At 43.0% G+C, this 6,000-nt stretch overlaps 1 protein-coding gene across 1 annotated transcript in view; it reads left to right on the top strand.

Annotated features, from left to right (window-relative positions):
* LOC104507523 (thyroglobulin-like) overlaps positions 1-6,000 on the top strand; it is a gene marked incomplete at its 5' end in the record, with an annotated part of 101,615 nt that overhangs the window by 67,586 nt on the left and 28,029 nt on the right. The gene's annotated exons all lie outside the window — the stretch shown is intronic.

Raw genomic sequence — 6,000 nt, 5'->3', positions numbered from 1 at the left:
CAACAGATGAAGTTCCTGTTGCAAGTCACTGCTCAAGACACTTTTTATCTGTGGGCTGAGGAAAACAGGGAGGTTTTTGAACATATTGCATCAGGGCTGGTTTAAGCAGATATAAAAAAATGAGCAAAATAAGCTGGTTTGCATTACTTATACACAAAGGGTTTCTCTTTCTTGGTTTTTTGTTTGGTTAGTTGGTTTTTTTTCTTGCAAATTTATTTATCCAGTAATGTTCAGTCTCCAACTGTTTTGTTTTATGTAGTTTTGCTATGTTTTTCAGACAGACAGGAAGAGGCACAAAACTTTGTTTTCCATTCTTATTGAGCCTGAATGGGAATGCAAGGATTACTTTATTCTTTATTCTGCCTTCCGAAGCACCTCTGACTGCAAATAATTGAAGCTCAATAGCAGCAATGAAAGAATATAAAGTGAAAAGGCATCTGTGAAGCACATTTTCACATCAGTTGTACAAAGTGCAGAACCAGGAGCCCCAGGACCTTTAGCATCTCAGTGTCTGACATGGAGAAATAAGATAACTATCTTTTTAAATAACCTGACTATTCACATAATATAGTACTGGAGGTAAAGATGAATATAGAAGGCAAAGGGATTGGTTTTATGATCAAGATCTGACCTGTAAAGCTCATATACCTCATTTTGTATAGTAAAACTTTAAAAACCCCAAATCATTCAAATGCTAGAAACCCCAGCAATCCCAAGTGAAGTTCCTCCTTCACACCAGAGTAGCTCTGAGTAGATGCTCACTGTAACGCCAGCCTGCTCGATGATGGAAACTGAAAGTTGACAAGTGTGGGGCTCCTGTGTAAGCATTATTGGAACCAGGAACTGGTGATCAAATTCCCAAAGCTGTGCCAAAATTTGGGGCTATGGTAGTCTCAGGAGAATATCCTTTCTTTTTGATGGGCTGTGCTGGCAGTCCTCACCTTGAATGGAGAGGAAAGCATTAGGGAGCAAATCAGGCTACAACACAGAGCTGTGACAGCATCATATCCAGTGCTCTGGGGAGCTCGTTTGACCATAATGGCCCATGATTATCCCCACCAGTTATAATGTGATTGTTTAGGACCTTATTGCCTGCTTCAAATCACACGGATGTGGCATGCATGTTCCTTAATGGCATTCACCAAAATGAATGTACAACGCCTCTGGAATTGCTAAAAGATCATGGGTTGGGGGATGTAGGCACCACAGATGGGAACAGTCAGGGGCAGACCTCTGCCTTTTCCTGACCCTTCTCACCAATACCTGCCTCAGACAGGCTCTGGCGGTCTTTGTTCCTTTGCGAGAAGTCAGGTTACATCCCAAAATGCATTCACAAATGGAGCTGGTCTCAGACGAGCAGGGAAGATTGGTCGCACTAACAAATAGTTGAGTTTGCTTTGTAGAACATGCTCCACTGGAAACAGACTAAATGTCAGCCATGGTTTGTACCATGCTCGTAGAGGAACAGTTGAGTTCGCAGTGGAGGGAGGTAAATAAAATTCTCCATTTCCATGTCATTTCTGCCTGTGCCTGCTGGCTATTTCCCTTTGTGACGAGAGCCAGTTTACCCTTTTTGTATGTTCAGCTAATAACTTGTTTTAAATGATAAGATAATTGATAAGGTAATGTTTACATCTAAATTGAAGAAAGTTTTAGTATGAATTAAGTGGGTCTTTATACGTCATGTAGAAACTATTCACATCCTGTTATTGAAGTCACTAACCTGACACAGGCACTCAGTGAGTCACTTGAGAGAGGAACATTGCCCTTGCAGGACTGCCTCTGGGTACAACAAAGAGGGATTTGCCAAGAGCAATGTAGAAAAAAGAAATCTTCCTTCTTCAAGATGTTATTTGAAAGAAGAGAGACGACAAACCCCTTTCCCCCATTTTTATCTGGAAATCTCAGTTCTAGTAAATGGTTATGGAGGCAAAAATGTTTCTGTCTCAGTCTGCCTTTCCACTGTGGGGCTGACCTGCCAACTCCCTGTTATAACTCATGTGCTGATGTTTGCCACGTGTCTGCCACATAGTTCCTTAGCTGTGATAGACTCACTGAGTTGGTCCCAAAGATTTCTACTCCTCCAGGTTCTCAAAGGCAGACTTCATTGGAAAGTCTGGAAAAATGATGTCTTAACAGAGCCCTGCAACACTGGTGTGTTGTAAGCACTTTCCACTATGCAGCATTAGATTTCTAAGGAAAAGAAATGAAGAGTGGTGAAATACAAGCCTATGAGAACTAAAGAAGGGTGCAGATTGAAAATAACTTCTGAAAATACCTTAAATCCAGTCTTCTAGAGATCGATCTGTTAAGTAAAGTGGCAAGAAGAGATAGTGGTCACATGCAGCTTGCTTATTTTTGCAGGGAGAACAGGCAGGATATAAAGAGTCTCTTTAATGTAGCATTAACTGAAACTGAAGACATACTTAAACAGAAATAAGGTGAAACTTTCTGTCAGTAGAGTGAGTGTCTTCAGGCATGAACTGAAAAGGAGAACACTTCAGTATCCATTTCTCTGTGTCTCTGAGCCCAGCTTAGATGCTGTATGCAGGATCAGTCTTCAGTCAAACACAAACCATGTTTTAAGTGATAGGAAGTAGTTGAGCTCAGCAGTCAGGAAGTGGAAGAGCCTTGGCTATCCCAGAGGACAAATCAGATGGTCTGACAGATACTTCTGGCTGTGAACTGTATGCATGTGAGCCTGCAGAGTGTCTATCTTTAAATCACATCATAGAATCGTAGAATGGTTTGGGTTGGAAGGGACCTTAAAAATCATCTAGTTCCAACCCCCCTGCCATGGGCAGGGACACCTTCCACTAGACCAGGTTGCTCAAAGCCTCATCCAGCCTGGTCTTGAACACTTCCAGGGATGGGGCATCCACAGCTTCTCTAGGCAACCTGTTCCTGTGCTTCACCACGCAGTATGTGAAGAATTTCTTCTTGATGTCCAATCTAAATCTCCCCTCTTTCAATTTAAACCCATTACTCTGTCACTACAGGCCCTTGTAAAAAGTTCCCCCCCCAGCTTCCTTGTAGCCCCTTCAGGTACTGGAAGGCTGCAACAAGGTCTCCCCGGAGCCTTCTCTTCTCCAGGCTGAACAAGCCCAATTCTCTCAGACTTTCTTCATAGCAGAGGTGCTCCAGCCCTTTGATCATCTTTGTGCCCTCCTCTGGACTCACTCCAACTGGCCGATATCCTTCTGATGTTGAGGGCCATAGAGCTGGATGCATTACTCCAGGTGGGGTCCCATGAGAGCAGAGTAGAGAGGGAGAATCACCTCACTCGACCTCATATATCTCATTTTGTATAGTAAAACTTAAAAACCAAAAAAATAATCCACCAGAAACCCCAGCAATCCCAAGTGAAGTTCCTCCTTCACACCAGAGTAGCTCTGAGTAGATGCTCACTGTAACGCCAGCCTGCTCGATGATGGAAACTGAAAGTTGACAAGTGTGGGGCTCCTGTGTAAGCATTATTGGAACCAGGAACTGGTGATCAAATTCCCAAAGCTGTGCCAAAATTTGGGGCTATGGTAGTCTCAGGAGAATATCCTTTCTTTTTGATGGGCTGTGCTGGCAGTCCTCACCTTGAATGGAGAGGAAAGCATTAGGGAGCAAATCAGGCTACAACACAGAGCTGTGACAGCATCATATCCAGTGCTCTGGGGAGCTCGTTTGACCATAATGGCCCATGATTATCCCCACCAGTTATAATGTGATTGTTTAGGACCTTATTGCCTGCTTCAAATCACACGGATGTGGCATGCATGTTCCTTAATGGCATTCACCAAAATGAATGTACAACGCCTCTGGAATTGCTAAAAGATCATGGGTTGGGGGATGTAGGCACCACAGATGGGAACAGTCAGGGGCAGACCTCTGCCTTTTCCTGACCCTTCTCACCAATACCTGCCTCAGACAGGCTCTGGCGGTCTTTGTTCCTTTGCGAGAAGTCAGGTTACATCCCAAAATGCATTCACAAATGGAGCTGTTCTCAGGCTGAGCAAAGAAGGTTGGTCTCCCCATAGCTTTCTCTTCTCCAGGCTGAACAAGTGCAGTTCTCTCAGCCTTTCATCATAGGAGAGGTGCTCTGTCATCTTCATGGCCTATTCTGGACTCGTTCCAACTGGACTATGTCCTTCTTATGTTGAGGGCTCCACAGCTGGACACAGTACTCCAGATGGGGTCTCATGAAAGTAGAGTAGAGAGGGAGAATCCCCTCCCTCGACCTGCTGGCTACGCCTCTCTGGGGACAGCCCAGGATACGGTTGGCTTTCTGGGCTGCCAGCACACATTGGCAGCTCATCCATCGTTACCCCCAAGTCCTTTTTCTCAGGGCTGCTCTCAAGCAAATACAACCTTGCTGTACAGCTGTCATTTTTGGGAAAGTAGAATTATTAGGACATTTCATTGGTTTGACTGTTTTCATTAGATTTTTTTTTATCTTGCTTTTTTGGTGTTACCATTACTGCTGTTTGTATTTTCTATAACATGCTTCTGATCAGACAGAAAGCCTGCTTTCTAAGGAGTGTGCAGCCTTGCAGCCCTCACAGAAACTGCATTAATTTGAAGGGAGTTCGTGTGTCAAGGAGACAAATGTTGCTATACTTGGGTTTTCAGTTTCAAGTCAGGTTGGAAAAACAAGAGGTCATGATGTGAGGAGAGGAAGAAGGTTTGGGGTTTACAGAGTGTGGGTGATAAAAACGAGTTGCAGTGAAGTTTCTAATCATTAGATCTGTTGTGAATCAGTTTTGAAAAACTTGCAGAAGTGAATTTCCAAAGTGAATGAGGAATTAAAAGACATTCAGCTCTGCAGCTTGTACAGCAGTTGTCTTTTCCAGGTGTGTTGGGAGACAGATGTGCAGCTTACAGTACTAGTGCATATATTCTTTTTTATTATCTCATCAGTATATCAGCAAGGAGTTCTATTTAACTAAAGGTTCCTGAACACTGAGACATCTGAAGCAGAAAGCTAGCATTTGGCTAGATGAGGTTAGATATGCCCAGCAAGTGGAGGGAGAATTGAGTTGGACAGGAAAGCACCAGTGCAGACCTGTGAGCTATGGTGTCCCAAGAGAGAAGTTTGCAAGAGGCACCAGCCTCAACTCAGCTGATCACAGACTAACACCAAAGCAAGAATTCATCTTCACATAATACCATTTTGCATTCCTCAGCTTCTCACCACTGTGAGCTGCAACACTTCCTAGTATCTGAATTTCTGCTGTCTAGCTTAGCATCTAATTTTGAAAATAGTATTAAAGAAATGGTTGCAGAGCTGCTGGTCCCTGCACTCAGTAGTACGGGAGGCTTTGCCTTTCATCTTCAATGCCATCACTTGTCTTAGTAGGTACTATTGCCCAACATTGTAATGTTCCCACTGTTCCTATGAATGTAGGAGAACAGCGTAATACTGCAGTTGTGGATTGTGCAATGCAGCTGCAACTGCGTCTTCTCAGCAGTTCAGTACTGAATGTTTTCATTGGGTCTTTGTCAAAAATGTCATTGGAACTTCCTCTAATGACAGCGGGTCCATTCGTAAGGACAGCTGAAACAAGAACTGCGTGTGGCTTCAGTTCCCTGTTAAGCCCTTCTAAGTGATGCTGAGATAGGAAATACCCTGTGATGGCAAGATGGCTAATGTTCACAATTTTAGTGTAGATCTCATACTGTTTACAGATTTGCGTTCAAAAAGTTACTCAGCGGGATTATGTGAAGATCTCACTTCTTAGTTTTTGAAGTGATTTTTTTTAGCTCTTGTATTTATAGGTACAGAAGAATTCCTGAAGAATTGAAAAACAGAGAAATAACAAAAAGAACACAATGTTTGTTATTTTTGCGCTGATCTCATGATTTTTGGTTTCCTGATTCATGATTCTCTCATGGTGGTAATATGGGTGTCATGTAATGGAAATGAACAGTACCTCTTCTATTTCTGCCTCTGCCTAAATAGTTCTATTTTTTAAAGTACACAACTCCTTCATTACTGGTTTCTGGGACTAA

The sequence above is a fragment of the Eurypyga helias genome, unplaced genomic scaffold (genome assembly GCF_000690775.1).
Source record: "Eurypyga helias isolate BGI_N326 unplaced genomic scaffold, ASM69077v1 scaffold1893, whole genome shotgun sequence".
Classification (NCBI taxonomy): Eukaryota; Metazoa; Chordata; class Aves; order Eurypygiformes; family Eurypygidae; genus Eurypyga; species Eurypyga helias.
Note: the sequence above shows the minus strand (reverse complement) of the source record. Positions and strands in the feature narration are given on the sequence as shown.